The following is a 15,915-nucleotide window of genomic DNA, read 5'->3' as shown; positions in this document are numbered from 1 at the left end:
AGTATTCCATTGTGTATATATACCACATCTTCTTGATCCTTTCATCTGTTGATGGACATCTAGGTTCTTTCCATAGTTTGGCTATTGTGGACATTGCTGCTATAAACATTCGGGTGCACGTGCCCCTTTGGATCACTATGTTTGTATCTTTAGGGTAAATACCCAGTAGTGCAATTGCTGGGTCATAGGGCAGTTCTATACATTATGCTGTGTTCACCAAATGTGTGGCTACCATCTGTCCAGTTACATCTCTATTACTGTATTTCTTATGCTGTGACTTTTATTCCTGTGACTTACTCATTCCATAACTGGAGGCCTATATTTCTCACTCTCCTTCACCTGTTTTGCCCAACCTTCCATTCTCCTTCCCTTTGGCAACTATCAGTTTGTTCTGCTTTTTGTTTATTATTTCATTTTAGATTTCATTTATGGGTGGAATCATATGGCATATGTCTTTCTCAGTCTGACTTATTTCACTTAGCATGACACCCTCTAGGTCCATTCATGTTGCTGCAAATGGCACTATCTCATCCTTTTTTTTTTTTTAACGTACAATTTAAATATTTTTATTAACATATAATGTATTATTTGCTTTGTGAATACAGGTCTATGAATCATCAGTCTTATACAATTCATAGCACTCACCATAGCACATAGCCTTTCCAATGTTCATAACCCAGCCACCCTATCCCTCTCCCCACACCCCCCAGCAACCCTCAATTTTTATCCTGAGATTAATAAGAGTCTCTTATGCTTTGTCTCCCTCCTTAGTCCCATCTTGTTTAATTTTTTCCCTCCCTACTCCTCGACCCCCTTCCCTGCCTCTCAAATACCTCATATCAGAAAGATCATATGATAATTGTCTTTTTCTGACGGACTTATTTCACTTAGCATAATACCCTGTGGTTCCATATCATTGCAAATGGCAAGATTTCATATTTTATGGCTGCATAGTAATCCATTGTATATATGGACCACATCTTCTTTATCCATTCATCTGTTGGTGGACACCTAGGTTCTTTCCATAGTTTGACTATTGTGGACATCACTGCTATAAATATTCAGGTGCACATGCCCCTTCAGATCACTACATTTGTATTTTATGGCTGAGAAACATTCCATTATATAGAGATTGTACGTGTGCACACACATTTTCCTTATTCATTCATTTATCGATGGACATTGAAGTTGCTTCCATGTCTTGGTCATTGCTGCAAAAAAAAAGATTTAAAAATGTCTTTCTAAATTAGTATTTTTTTCCTTAGTATAAATACCCAATAGAATTATTGGATCATATGGTATTTCTATTTTCAAGTTTTTTGAGGAACTTCCGTATTCTTTCCTACAGTGGCTTTACCAACTTAAATTCCTTCCCACGTTGCATAATAGCTCCTTTTTTCCACATTCTTACCAACACTCATTGTTTCTTGTTTGTTTTTAGCCATTCTGACAGGTATAATGTGATATCTCATAGTGATATTCATTTGGATTTCCCTGATGACAGGTGATGTTGAGCGTATTTTCATGTGTCTGTTGGCCATTTATATGTCTTCTTTGGAAAAAAGTATATTCAAGTCTTCTTCCCATTTTTAAATCAGATTGTTTTTTGGTGATGAGTTGTATAAGTTCTTTATAATATTTTGGATATTATTCCCTTATCAGATATATTGTTTGAAAATATCTTCTCCTCCTCAGTAGGTTGTCTTTTTGTTTTGTTGATGATTTCCTTTGATGTGCAGAAGCTTTTTATTTTTGCTTTTGTTTCCCTTGCCTTAGGAAACCTACCCAGAAAAAATGTTGCTATGGCCAATGTAAGAGAAATTACTGCTTGTACACTCTTCTAGGATTTTTATGGCCTCAGGTTTCACATTAGTTCTTTAATCCATTTTGAGTTTATTTTTATGTATGGTGGTAGAAAGTATTTCAGTTTCATTCTGTTACATGTAGCTATCCTGTTTTCCCAGCAACATTTATTGAAAAGGCTCCTTTCTCCATTGTATAGTCTTGCTTCCTTTGCTATAGATTAATCGACATATAATCGTGTTTTTTTTTTTTTTCTCCCCTTGGAGTCTCTATTTTCTACCATTGATCTATGTGTCTGTTTTTGTGTAAGCATCATGTTGTTTTGATTGTTATAGCTTTTTAGTATATTTTGAAATCTGGTATTGTGGTACCTCCAGCTTTGTTCTTCTTTCTCAGGATGACTTCAGTTATTCAGGGTCTTCTGTGGTTTCATACAAATTTTAGGAATATTTGTTCTAGTTTTGTGAAAAATGCTGTTGGTATTTTGACAGGGATTGCAGTGAATCTGTGGGTTACTTTGGGTAATATGGGCATTATAAGAATATTAATTCTTTTAATCCATGATGGGAATTTTTTTCCATTTATTTGTGTCAGCTTCAATTTTTCACCAGTGCTTTATAGTTTAAAAAGTACAGGTCTTTTATCTTTTTGGTTAAGTTTATTCCTAGATATTTTATGCTTCTTGGTGTAATTGTAAATGGTGTTGTTTTTTACATTTCTTTCTATGACTTCGTTATTAGTGTATAGAAATGCTACCAATTTCTGGGTATTAATTTTGTATCTCATCACTTTATTGAATTTGTTTATTACTTCTAGTAGTGTTTTGGTGTGGAAGACTTCTTAAAGTTAACATCGAATAAACTAGGAAAATTATTTTTATATTAGGCCAGAAAACAGTAGGAAATGTGACACAATTTACTTAATAGCTGTACACACATTTATCATCGTACACACATATTATCACTCTATTTATAAAAACTATATCATTAAAAATGAAAGTTATTATATATTGTTTACAGAGTGCTCATCTCTGTGTTAAAGAGATGTATTATATCAGTTAACTCTCAGAAAATCTATGTAAAATAGGCATTATTTTCCTGATATTGTAGTTGAAGAAACTGAAACTTAACAAGACTTAGTTATTTGCCTTCAATTACATAGGTTATAGATGATCGAGCAGGATTCCAACCAAATCATCTGACTCCAGGGTTATTTCTTAGGCTTCTTTCCATCCAACCTGTTCTAAAGGGTAGAACTTGCAAATAAGATCTAAACTCTATATCGTATAACCTAAAAATTTAGGGGAATGAATGAGTAAATGTTTGACATTCTCATCCTTAAAGGGCTCACAGTTGCATGAATGTCCTAAGAAAGTAAACCAAAAAAAGCTAATAATTTTTATCACTGAAGCACAGAGTGTTAAGTGTAATTATTTGGTTTAGAATCATAAAAAAAAAATGTCACTCAATACTGGCATAGGTACCCTTAAAGGAATATTAGGGGTGGCTTCAGAGAGGTGGTATTTTTATATATTGATTCAAAGAAGAGTATGAGATACAATATCAGAGGCTAAGTCTATGCTAAGGAAGAAAACAGGATGTACACAGGAGAGTCTAAAAAGATCTTTATAGCTGGACAATGAGAAGGGAGAAATAATGAGAAGTGAGCAAGTCAAGTATCTCAAAATGATATGCCTCTTAGTGTATGGTGAGAAGTTTGAATTTTGACCTTGAGAGTGACAAAAGGTCACTTAAGGATATTAGGTTTAAAGGTGATACAGGTGTCTCCTGCTTTTTGAATGTCTGCATGATGCCACTTTACTTTTATGAAGGAGTTATGTTAGTATTTGTTTTTGTTAACCAGAAGGAATCTGGAGAGGATTTTTGCTTTTAGGGAAAAAGATGAAAAATAAAAATAGCATTCAGTGTTTGTTTTGCAGCAAGCTTATATGGGAGCCCAGGGGGCCCAGAGCAGTGAGAATGGCCCTGCCAAGCTTGTTCCCAGGAACTACACTCAGCAGCTCAGCATCAAGCCGCCACAACTTGAACTGTGTCTGTGAGTATCTGTGCTTTATCTTGATTTATTTTGTGTATCTGTGACCACAAAAAGATGTGTCCTAAGGTATCAAAAGCCTAAAAAGTGTTATTTTATGGGGTCTGGGGACACTTAGAGATTTTTCTGTATAAATGAATGATGATTGCTTCTTCATTTACACCATTTCAGCTTATAAAAGTTTTCATAGAAAGACTCCACTTTCAAATAATGGGGGAAACTATTGTCGTATTGTGTCTTATGATCATTCTACAGGTAGTATAGAAAACAAATTGGAAAAAAACAAAATGGAGGTTAGGAAGATGATTAAAGATACTGGAATAATCAGACAGGAACTCAGGGCCTGAGGCAATAGCAATGGGTAATAGCAAGGAGGGTACATTTGAGTAATAAGTAAGATACATAATTGGGAGGACATATGATTCAGATGGGTTAGGATAAAGAAATTTTAAAGAGAGACTTCCAGGTTTCTGATGTAGGTGAATAATTTTTTAAGGCAGAGAGTAGAGTTGAGATATGGATGTGAGAAGGAGAGAAAGGATGAGGTATTCTACTTATGAAATATTAGATTCCAGGTGTCAGGAAACTTTCCAAAATGGAGATTTATAATAGGCAGCTAATTATTACGGAGCAAGTTATATAAGATTATCAGGTTAGAAATCAATAATGTGGAAAGTTGTCAAGCAATGGGACTAATAAAGATCATCCAAAGAATGTTACAAAGAAGGAAAAAAATGGAACAAGAGTATCTGATTATGGGACTGAGAAAGGAATGGTCAAAAACAGAAGGAAAATGAAGAAAGATTGACTTCAGACAAAAAAGTAAGGAGTTCTGAAAAGAAAGGAGTGGTCAACGCATCAGAGATGATTAGTCAAATAAAGAATGAGTTGTATTTATTGCATTGGTCAAGTAGACCATCACTGGTGACATTATAGGAAAAATTTGTGAAGTGGTGAACATGGAAGCTAAATTCTAGCCAGCAGAGACATTAAAGTCTAGATAAAAATCCAAAATAAGAGGGGTACCTGGGTGACTCAACTGTTTAAGTGGCCAATTCTTGATTTTGGCTCAGGTCATGATCTCGGGGCCATGAAATTGAATCACATGTCACCTCTCCCACCATGAGCAGGGAGTCTGCTGAGATTCACTCCCTCTCTCTCTCTGCACCTCCCTCCAAATAAATAAATAAAATCTTAAAAAAATCTATGATAAAATAATTTGACTTCATAAGCACACAAAAATGTTCACAAGGCACAATAAACAAGGTGAAAAAAAGTAAATATGGCAAAACATTAATATATTAAAAAATTAGCTAATGGATAAGAAATTAAATGCATTAATGACAAAATATACAAAGGCTATGAACAGACAGTTCTTTGTGGAGACAATGCAAATTACCAGTAAACGTATGAAAAGTTTCTCAAGCTAACTAGAGGTGAGGGAAATATAAATTGAATACTGACAAAGAGTCTTTTTCAAGAAAACCAATAGATTAAAAACAACTAAAAAGAAAAATGTTGCCTAGAGTTTAGAGAGCATCAGAGACCTCTGACATACTCCTGGCAGAAGGATCATTTCAATGGAATTTTGAGAACATCAAACCCACAGTATCTCTTGACATTTAAAATGTCTGTACTTTTTCTTGATCCAGCAGTCCCATTTTGGGATTCTATCCAATAGAAATCAAACAATACATATGGCATTATGATCAAGAATGTATATTTAGCATTGTTCATTTGGAACAGTACAGGATATAATCTGCTAATTAATTGGTGCTTGAATGAATTATTGTGTTCATATAATAGATTAGCTCAGACCAATAGATTTTTTTTTTTTAGAGATTTTATTTATTTATTGGTCATAGAGAGAGCACAAGCAGGCAGAGAGACAGGCAGAGAGAGAGAGGGGAGAAGCAGACTCCCTGCTGAGCAGAGAGCACAATGCGGGGCTCGATCCCAGGACCCTGAGATCATGACCTGAGCCAAAGGCAGAGGCTTAACCCACTGAGCCACCCAGGCTCCCCAATAGAACTTTTTTCAGTGATAGAAATGTTCTATAAGTGAACCATTCAATATGACATATACTAGATATTTTGGGATATTTTGAGCAATTAAAATGTGGCTAGTATGACTAAGGGGATCCATTTTAAGTTTTGTTTAATTTTAATTAATAAAAATTTAAATATAAATAGCTGTTTGCAGCTTGTAGCATTTGGGATAGCACAACTATAGTATATTACTTGGTTTCAAAAAGTAAGTTACATCTACATAATTTTACTTAGAGATTTATCTAGTTTAAAAATATAGTTCCTAAAATGTGGTAATTGGATCTCATTTTGTTGTTTTTGTAAAAGTCAAGTGAAAATTCCCAACTGATATTTGTGTGTATTTATGAGATCTAGAAAAAATGTAAAAAGATGAATTCAAACTTCTAACAACTTTGGCCTGTGAGTTTTGAGCTAAGGTGTTAAGTGTTACCTAGAGGCCACTGCATTTAATTACTAGTCTGAAACTTGCCAAACTCCTTCCACTGTGTGTCAATTCATGAGTTTCCAGATACTGATGTCTCCATCATTCTGGAACCCGAAGTGAGAAAATGTATGAGAAGTTGTGATGTGGGTGAGACATAAAGCTTGTTATCTTTTAGCCATTTGGACTGTACATTTGTTTGTTATGGCAGTTACTAAAGCGGATACATGTTATAGAGGCTATATATGCTCAAAATTGGTAAAAAGACATAGCAGTTTAAAATTGTTATAATATATAAAAAGTGGCCAAAAGAAGATTAAAATAACAGGACTTAAACAGGAAGATGGGTAAGAATATCATAAGCAAAAGTCCTCATTTTTTACAGTGAAAAAGACATGTATTCCAGGGCTTGTAAATCAACAAATCAAGACAAAACTGAATTACTGGAATTTGGATACAGTGACATAATCTCAGAGGTGACTGAAAGAGGTTACCTATTAGAAGTGGGGCGGGGTAGGGCAAGGATGAAATCTTGCTTTCTACTTGCTCTTTTCTAAAGTGTACATGCTTTGTTTTTGTAAATAAAAAGAATATAAGCATGGCCAGATATGTTTCTTCAGCCTCTCCTTCCTTTTCCAGTCACTTTTGGATCTGCCCACGAGGTTTTCCATCTATACACTCCAGTCCCGATCCCTGTCTTACTATTAATGGGGCAAAGAACACACGACCCACTTCAACCTATGAGGGACTGGCCCGGGGTTAAAGCCATACCTCTGAACTTGCTCCACAGGTCATCTTGCTTTAGTGACACCTGTTACTTGAGTAACTTGGGGACAAGTCCAGGCTGCCTAGGTCGTCTGTAGATACCAATATGTTCTTCCTGAATAACAAGTGAGGTTCTAATCAGTAGGACCAGGGATCAGTCTTTTTCTCCAGTTTTGCTAGTAGACCTTACCGAACATATAGTTTCCTCTCTTTAGCTTCGGGATCTCTGCTATTCTGCCTTCATATGGCTTCTCTTCCTCCACTGACTTGAATCCCTCTCCCAACTCCCAATCTCTACAACGTCATAGAGATTCATGGAGGGCAGTCTTCCCAACTGACTCCTAGGTGTTGACTGACACCTTAAATTTCCACCGTAGCACTCTTCTTCCTGATGAATGCTGTCTCAACCTGATGCTGAGTAAATCCAGAATGAAGATGAAGCTGGCAACATCCTTGGACACTGTACCAAGGTCCCTGGCTGGCTCCTATGGTTTTGTCAACTTTTTGTATCCCTTATGCATGGGTCTTTGTTGGTTCCAAGTTGCTGTGACTGGCATGTATATATTATTACTAAGAACTGAGTTATATATGTTATTATAATGTATAAATCTTTTTGCATGTTTTTGTGTAAATTTTTAATGGAATTCTTTTTTTAAAAAAAGATTTTTATTTTTTTATTTATTTGTCAGAGAGAGATTGGGAGAGAGAGTGAGCACAGGCAGACAGAATGGCAAGCAGAGGCAGAGGGAGAAGTAGGCTCCCTGCCGAGCAAGGAGCCCGATGTGAGACTCGATCCCAGGATGCTGGGATCATGACCTGAGCCGAAGGCAGCTGCTTAACCAACTGAGCCACCCAGGCGTCCCTTTGTGTCAATTTTTAATAAGAGAAGTACTATAAGAGAATGTCTTCCTAAAATAGAATGAAGCAAAAAGGAAGAACAAAGTTAACACACTGCATACAAGTCCCAAGTCTGCTTTGATTTAGTCTCTTCTGTCTCTGTCTCACCTTTTAAAGTCAAGTATGGTAATGAGTTTAAAGTGTATGCCTCTAAATGGTTTGTCTAGAAATCATTATAGTATCACTAAGAGTGCATATATGAGTTTATGATGTGTTGATTTCTGTCTCCTCAGGAGCATTAATCATTCAATTTTTAATATTTGACTTCCTGAATAGATGAATAGGAATATCTTATTCTCATGTTGTTTTTTCTATCTTTGAAAGTGAGAATGAATTTTATTTACTTAATAACCAGTTTCCCACTCTCACCACTCTTGTTCAACATAGTATTAGAAGTCCTAGCAACAGCAATCAGGCAGCAAAGAGAAATAAAATGTATTCAAATTGACAATGAAGAAGTCAAACTCCCTCTCTTCGCAGATGACATGATACTTTATACAGAAAATCCAAAAGACTCCACCCCCCCCAAACTACTAGAACTCATACAGCAATTCAGTAATGTGGCAGTATACAAAATCAATGTACAGAAATCAGTTTCTTTCTTACACACTAACAATGAAAAAATAGAATCGATTCCATTTACTATAGCACCAAGAACCAGAAGATACCTGGGAATAAACCCAACCAAAGAGGTAAAAGATCTGTACTTGAGGAACTACAGAACTTTCATGAAAGAAACTGAAGAAGACAAAAAGATGGAAGACCATTCTATGCTCATGGATCAGAAAAATAAACATTATTAAAATGTCTATACTACCTAGAGCAGCCTATACTTTCAATGACATTCAGATCAAAATTTTACTGGCATTTTTCAAAGAGCTGGAACAAACAATCCTAAAATTTGTATGGAATTAGAAGAGACCCCAAATTGCTAAGGAAATGTTGAAAAAGAGAAAGAAAACTGGGGGCATCACATTGCCTGATTTCAAGCTTTACTACAAAGCTGTGATCACCAAGGCATCATGGTACTGGCACAAAAACAGACACATAGACCAGTGGAACAGAGTAGAGAGCCCAGATATAGACCCTCAACTCTATGGTCAAATAATCTTTGACAAAGCCAGAAAAAATATACAGTGGAAGAAAGACAGTCTCTTCCATAAATGGTGCTGGGAAAATTAGACAGCTATATGTAGAAGAATGAAACTCAACCATTCTCTTACACCATACACAAAGATAAACTCAAAATGGATAAAAGACCTCAATGTGAGGCAGGAATCCATCAGAATCCAAGAGGAGAACATAGGCAGTAACCTCTTCAACAACAGCCACAGAAACTTCTTTCAAGATATGTCTCCGAAGGCAAAGGAAACAAAAGCGAAAATGAACTTTTGGGACTTCCTCAAGATCAAAAGCTTCTGCACAGCAAAGGAAATGGGCAACAAAACAAAGAGGCAACCCATGTAATGGGAGAAGATATTCACAAATGACGCTATAGACAAAGGACCGATATCCAGGATCTATAAAGAACTCCTCAAAGTCAACACACACAAAACTGGTAATCATGTCAAAAAATGGGCAGAAGACATGAACAGACACTTCTCTAAAGAAGACATACAAATAGCTAACAGACACATGAAACAAGGTTCATCAGCATTAGCCATCAGGGAGATTCAAATCAAAACCACATTGAAATTCCACCTTATACCAGTTAGAATGGCCAAAATCAACAAGACAGTAAGCAACAAATGTTGGAGAGGATGTGGCGAAAGGGGAACCCTCTTACACTGTAGGTGGGAATGCAAGTTAGTGCAGCCACTTTAGAAAACACTGTTTTCTAAACATTAGAAAATATTAAATTAATATTTAATTTATAATTTATTAATTCAATAAATAAATAAATAAAATTTATTAATTGAATTACTATTCTATGAAAAATAGAGCTTCCCTATGGCCCTGCAATTGCACTACTGGGTATTTACCCCAAAGATACAGATGTAGTGAATGGAAGGGCCATTTGTACCCCAATGTTCATAGCAGCAATGGCCACAGTCGCCAAACTGTGGAAAGAAACAAGATGCCCTTCAATGGATGAATGAATAAGGAAGATGTGGTCCATATACACTATGGAGTATGATGCCTCCATCAGAAAGGATGAATACCCAACTTTTGTGTCAACATGAATGGGACTGAAAGAGATTATGCTGAGTGAAGTAAGTCCGGCAGAGAGAGTCAATTACCACATGGTTTCATTTATTTGTGGAGCATAAGGAATAACACAGAGGACATGGGGAGGAGAAGGGAGTTGGGGGAAATTGGAGGGGGAGACGAACCATGAGTGACTGTGGACTCTAAGAAATAAACTGAGGATTTGGAGGGGAGGGGTGGTCGGAGGTCAGGTGAGTCTGGTGGTGGGAATTAAGGAGGGCACATATTGCATGGAGCACTGGGTGTGGTGCATAAACAATGAATTCTGGAATGCTGAAAAGAAATTTTTAAAAAAATAAAAAAAATGAACATGATAAGTTAAAAAATAAATAACCAGTTTATATCTTTGTCATTTTTCTAGTGGTATGTTTGTGTTTTTATTCAATTTTAAAAGCTCTTTATTTTAAAATTTTGATTAACTTTTGCTTGTCATATAGAGGCAGATAGTTTTTCCAGGGTAAACTTCAACTTCTACTTTTATATATTTTGAAAATTCAAAATGCATCCCTGTCAATCACCCTCTCTTTAAGAATTTTCCTTTCAAATTTGAAAAGGTTTTTCTTAGTTTCAAGAGTAGATATGGTACAATATTATAGGCAAGTTTATCACACTGTTGTATAAAATAAAATAGGCACGTGTTAAAGTGGAATTAAAATAAAATCCTCAAGTTCTCTGAAGTGGGATGGTGAAAAGAAAAGAAAATTAAAATTCTCTCATGCATTAAATTTTAATAATATATGTAGCTCAACTTCTCTTTCATGCTCAAACGTACATTTTGTAAGGCAAAAAAAAAAAAAATAAAATAAATAAAAATAAAAAAGTCTCAAAAGAGTAGGAATAAACATTTGCCTCTTCAATGAGAGATTACCAGGCAGCAGACTCTATGGAAGACTGAAGAAAGATTATAGTTCCATGTTTCTAATTAGTTTTTGGCCGGATGTAGACATTTCCATTTCACATTAAAAGAATCAATGATCTTATTACTCTCTCCTTCCTTGAGCTATTGGCTTGTAAAATCCTTGTGCTGTAGGATTGCCCCAGCAGAAGGGCAGGGCAGGAGCCCAGAGGCAGAGGCGAGCCCCGTGGCCACAGGCGGGAGCCAGTCATCAGGGAAGAAAATTCGCCTTGCTTGCTGGGGATTGCCAGCAGTGGATTCTTCCTGAGGAAGTGCGTTTTGAGGCAGTAGAGAGGTAAAAGCAGTCTCAATAAGGGAAGAGTGTGGCAAGTGCTGCTTGAATTGATTGCTCTGAACTCTAATAAGGGACTCAGGCCTGAGGGAATCTGATGAAATGCATTTGTTTACAAATCTCGAACAGCTCTCCAGCAGCTTTTTTCCCACCCTGATAAATACGATTTCAAGAAATAGTCTCCTGAAGTCTCAAGTTTGAAAACATTTCCTCTGGGAACGCGAACAAGAGAAAGGTATTGCCTCTACACTACACTGTGTTACTTCTTTTCTACCTGCCTTCTCTCACCTCTTCCCCTCTTCTGTGCAGTGTAGTGTTAGGGAGTCTCGCATGCTAAAATCTTTTCTGTATCCACAATTCAGAGGAAAATGATTATGAAATAAAATCACTCCCTGTTAGTTTCACAACAATCATCCACCTTTGCGGGCTTACCCCAAGTCACCTTTCAGTTTCTGGGGTTAAATATTTACCAGGTGTTGTTAGGTGTGGCTTTTTAGCTGCCTGTTTTTGAGGATTTGGAGACACAGCAATTTCTTGTGCTCACTTGACCTTGGTAAGAGATGGAGGGGATTACCTTCAAGGGCCAAGTACGAATTCTTCTTTTGCACTTAGTTTTTTCTACCCACATTACCAGTTTTAGGAGATTAGTTACCTTGTTTTGTAAAATTAACCACCACTAGTATTAGATTAGGAAACGTTTTTTTTTTGTTTTGTTTTGTTTTTTAGTGAGTTTATTTTGCAAGACGCAATACAATATGTCTCTTATAACTGTTTTTCAGATTAAATTCTCTCTCTGTTTCGAAGAACCATATTTTTATCTGGCATATTCTTGGCCTAATGATAGAAGAAATAAGTTTATTGCTTCCATAACCATGTGAATCAGACATGGGAAATACATATTAAATTATCTAATTCATCCTTCTGCCAGTTCTGGATTATTCCCTAAAGTCCATTGGTCTATTTTTTAGACTTGTTACATGATTCATTAATGTAATTTAACCAGCATTTCTTATTTTCTTTAGTTATGTGTGAATTGACACACATACCATTTTCCAGTAAGTTCAGCCTTCATTAATATTTGCTGATTATAAAAAGAAAACATTAATATTGCCTTTCATTTTTCTAGTTATTCTCCATGTATATACATAATTTTAAAAAATCTGTACTGTCAGCCACATAGTGTTATATCTATTACGAGATGAGAAGATTCGGTTCAGATAACTTACATCTTCACAGTGATATAGCTAGTAACTTATCCAGTGTGGAATAAGGTCTATGATTTTAAAATTCAAATTGACAACTGCCTAATGAAAAAAAATGTAAATTGAGAAAACAATTTAAAAATAAAAGATACTAAACCGAACTTTGATTTGCAATCCATCAAGCATACTGAAAGTTTGGAAGAATATAAAACTCATATCATTTTTTCTTTGTTTATTTATCATTTTTACTCTTTTTGAGTTTTGGTAAACACATAGAATTATGTAACCACAACTACCATCAAAACATAGAACGGTTCCATCATTCCTCATATTTTCCTCATGCTATGTCTTACCCCATTCTTAACTGCTAGAAACCACTGACCCTGTCCCATGAGGCTATACTTCTGTATAATATAATGTCACATAAATAGAGCCATGCATATGTAGCTTTTTGAGTCTGGCTTCTTTAACTGGGCATTTGAAATTCATGCTTCTGTGGAATGTCCTTTTTATTGTTTTGTTTGTTCCTTTTTATTGCTAAGTAGAATTCCACTGTGTGTGTGTGTGTGTGTGGTCATGTATTTCCCATTTGAGGGACCTTTGAGTTGGTCTCCGTTTTTGGTGATTACAAGTCAGATTGGTATAATGTTCATGTACGTGTTCTTGTATGAATCTAGGTTTTTATTTCAAGCACGTTAAGTACCTAAGGGTGGGATTGCTGTGTTGGATGGTCAGTATATGTTTAGCTTCATAAGAAACTGCCAAACTAATTTCCAAACTGACTCTATTATTTTGCCTTCCTAGCAGTAATATGTGAAATCTCAAGCTGTTCTGAATCCTTCAGTTCGTCTTTCTTTTCTTTCTTTCTTTCTTTCTTCCTTTCTTTTTTTCTCTTCCTCCCTCCCTCCTTCCCTTCCTTCTGTCCTTCCTTCTTCTTTCCTTCTTTCTTTCCTCCTTCCTTCCTTCCTTCCCTCCTTTCTTTTTGCTTGCTTGCTTGCTTTCTTGCTTTTGATCTATCTTTCTGGCATTTTAATAGATATATAGTGGTATCAAACTATGGTTTTAACTTACATTTCTTCAGTGGATAATGTTAAGCATCTCTCATGTGCTTATTTGCATCAGTATAATTTCTTTGGTCAAGTGTCTTCCAAATCTTTTGTACATTTCATTGATTGACTTATCATAGTTTATTTTCTTACTACTGAATTTGAGAGTTCTTTATGAGGTCTAGATACAAAACCAAAAACTTAGTCAGAAGTCTGATTTGCAAATATTTTCTCCAAGCTTGTGACTTTTTTTCCCCATTCTCTTAAGTATGTATTGCAGAACAAGAGTTTTCACTTTTATGAAGTTAAATTTAGCACTTTTCAGAATTTTACTGATCATTATTTTGGTGTCCTGTACAAGAACTCCACCTAACTCAAGGCCATAAAAGCTTTTCTCTTTCCTTCTTATAGTTTTAAAGCTGTATGCTTACATGTAGGCCCAAGATCCATTTTGAGTATATTTTTCTATGAGGCATAAAGTATGAACCATTTGTTGAAGGTTTTATTTTTTGGTTTTGGTTTTTTTTTTTTTTTTTACATATGGATGTCCAACATTTTCAGCATAATTTCTTGAAAAGACTATCTTTTCTTCACTTAACTGCCTTTGCACTTTTCTTTCTTTCTTCTTTTTTTTTTTTTTTTTAAGATTTTATTTATTTATTTGTCAGAGAGAGTGAGCACAGGCAGACAGAGTGGCAGGCAGAGGCAGAGGGAGAAGCAGCCTCCCTGCTGAGCAAGGAGCCTGATGTGGGACTCGATCCTGAGACGCTGAGATCATGACCTGAGCTGCCAAACCAACTGAACCCACCCAGGTGTCCCTGCCTTTGCACATTTCTTAAGAAGCAATTGGTGATGTATTGTGAGGTTTTGACACAGGCATGTGGCAAAATTAGAGCCAACATAAGAGAAGAGGTTATTATGTATTTTCAACGAAAACTATTTCTCATTGATAGAAAGAATCAAATAAATTGGAACATTGTTAGTATACTGAATGCTGTTTTCTTCACCTGGAATATCTGGAAACACACCAGTCAGAATTTATGAATACATGGCAAGCTAGACAACTTCTGTCAGTTCTGAAAATTTATATAATTTGCTGAAGATCAAGATTCTTGTTCAGATTTGTCTGACTACTTGAAGCCCTTAAACATTATGCTAAATTGGAAATGAGTAGATTGTTTTCTTTTATTTCTATGACTCACATTGTGTTGGAACAAAATCTTTGTTTTTTTTTTCTTACTCGTTATGTTTCTTGAAGTGGCAAAGCAAAAATGTTTCAGGATTCTGGATACAAGTTGCCATTTTTCTAAATAAATTGTAGCAATTTATGCTGGGATTATAAGGTTTGGGTTTTTTCATTACCAAATATTATTATTAATACATATTAAATGGTATAGAGTTATTACATATAGCATAATTACAATATTTTAAAATGCACTCTCTGATTTGAGCTTGAATTTTTATATGCATTTATTATTTTTTCCTTTTTAGAAAAAAAATCACCTTTTCATTTGTAGTAAACATTTTAAATAAGTTTTAATTATTTATTTGCCTGATATTTACATTTATTAAAAACATGACTTTTGTTTATAGCAGGAATGCCCACAATAGTCAAACTATGGAAAGAATCTAGATGTCCATCAACAGATGGATAGATAAAGAAGATGTGGTGTATATATATACAATGGAATACTATGCAGCCATCAAAAGAAATGAAATCTTTCCATTTGTGACAATGTGGATGGAACTAGAGGGTATTATGCTTAGTGAAATAAGTCAATCAGAGAAAGACAACTACCATATGATCTCCCTGATATGAGGAAGTGGAGATGCAACATGGGGGTTTGGGGGGAAGGAACAGAATAAATGAAACAAGATGGGATTGGGAGGGAGACAAACCATAAGAGATTCTTAATCTCACAAAACAAACTGAGGGTTGCTGGGGGGGAAGGGGGTCGGGAGAGGGGGGTAGGGTTATATACATTGGGTAGGGTATGTGCTATGGTGAGTGCTGTGAAGTGTGTAAACCTGGTGATTCACAGACGTACCCCTGGGGCTAAAAAAACATTTTATGTTTATAAAAAAATTTAAAAAATTAAAAATTAAAAAAATGACTATTTGATCTCTCGTATATCTATAAACACTTCTCTTAGTTTTTCACTTTTCATTTCTCTTTCTGCCATCTCATGCTCTTCAGAGGATTGCAGAATTAATGTTCATTCTTTAGCTTCTCTGTGGCTTATCTAGGACTTCGTTTTTGATAGCTAATTTAATATTCCACTTATT

The sequence above is a fragment of the Neovison vison genome, chromosome 1 (genome assembly GCF_020171115.1).
Source record: "Neovison vison isolate M4711 chromosome 1, ASM_NN_V1, whole genome shotgun sequence".
Lineage (NCBI taxonomy): Eukaryota > Metazoa > Chordata > Mammalia > Carnivora > Mustelidae > Neogale > Neogale vison.
The sequence above is the reverse complement of the archived record's forward strand: the minus strand, read 5'-3'. Positions refer to the sequence as shown.